At 59.9% G+C, this 1,276-nt stretch overlaps 1 pseudogene across 1 annotated transcript; it reads right to left on the bottom strand.

Annotated features, from left to right (window-relative positions):
- Positions 1 to 239: 239 nt before the first annotated feature.
- On the bottom strand, positions 240 to 727 carry LOC307103752 (ribonuclease H2 subunit C-like; annotated as a pseudogene). The gene has a single exon. The product of its transcript is annotated as a ribonuclease H2 subunit C-like (transcript).
- Between the last annotated feature and the right edge of the window lie 549 nt (positions 728 to 1,276).

The following is a 1,276-nucleotide window of genomic DNA, read 5'->3' as shown; positions in this document are numbered from 1 at the left end:
TGGAGCTGGGTGCCTGTCCACTCTGCACCAGGCCTTTCAGAAGCCTCCGGCTCGGTGGAGGCTTCTGAAAGGCCTGGTGCCGGAGCAGACAGGCACCCAGGTCCCCCACTTTTGTTTTTTTTTGTTTTTGTTTTTGTTTTTGCTGTGAAAGAGCTCATTTATTGGGGTGGTGGACTCAGTGGATCCAAAGTGGAGAGCTGGTGAAGGGATCAGTGGCTTCCAGTTTCAAGCGCTGGTTCTCAGTCCTGCGGCACCTGTTTATGGATCGCTTCGGCGAGGCTGGGCCAGGTCAGGGCCGCACGCACTTTGGCATCCGGGCCAGGGATGCTCTCCTGGCCCCACAGGGTGAAGCGGCTGAAACTGGCCGAGGCACGAATAAAGCGGTGGAAGTCCCACTCCAGCGCCTCCGGGGGTTCCACCAGCTCCTGCTCCTCCTTGTCGGATCCCGCTGAAAAGTCCTGCTTCCCCACCAACTGCTCTTCCATCACCATCTCGTATCCCAGCAGGCCAGGCGGCACCTCCACCTCCTCTCCCCTCAGACTGCGGCCCCGAAACGACACTTCGAGTCCATCGGGGCCCTGACGGATGGCCGGGGTGAAAAAGCGCCCCACAGGGGCGGGCCGGTTAACCCGGACTTCACAGGGCAGGAGGTGCAGCGTGTGCGCAGAGTGACGGGGCGTAGGTGGATGCGGTGCTTCTCCATGTCTTCCTCGTCGCTGCTCTCCATCCTCTGCTGGGTTTCCGTGGCTCTCTGACTGAGGCCAGAGCTCGCTCCCCCACTTTTGATGGTCCGCGGCTGCTGAGGGGGTCTCCCCTGCTGTTGAGAGGCGCAGGGGGTGGGACCCCCTCAGCGGCCTGGATCTGGCCATTGAGAGGCACAGGGGGCGGGAGTCCCGCCCCCTGTGCCTCTCAACAGCAGCGTAGCCCCGCTCAGTGGCAGCGGATCCGTGCCTCTCAATGGCCGGATAGGCCACCCTGAGTCCCGCCCCCCAGCCTCCGCCGCCCAATCGTGGGCGTAGCGGAGTGATGGTAATTTACATGGTACACTATTATTAGATAGGATAGTATACTAGAGGCCCGATGCACAAAATTTTGCAAGGGGTTTGTCCCCCACTGCCGGGGCAGCTGCCTTTGCCTGGGCCCCAGCTGCCACAGCATCATCCAGAAGGTCGTCTGGAAGGTTGTCCGGGAGGACATCCAGAAGGTCATCTGGTCCAATTAGCATATTATGCTTTTATTTTTATAGATGGACCCTGACGTAGATAAGACAAATGTA

This window comes from Cnephaeus nilssonii (genome assembly GCF_951640355.1).
Source record: "Cnephaeus nilssonii genome assembly, chromosome: 7".
In the NCBI taxonomy this organism is placed as follows: Eukaryota; Metazoa; Chordata; class Mammalia; order Chiroptera; family Vespertilionidae; genus Cnephaeus; species Cnephaeus nilssonii.
Note: the sequence above shows the minus strand (reverse complement) of the source record. Positions and strands in the feature narration are given on the sequence as shown.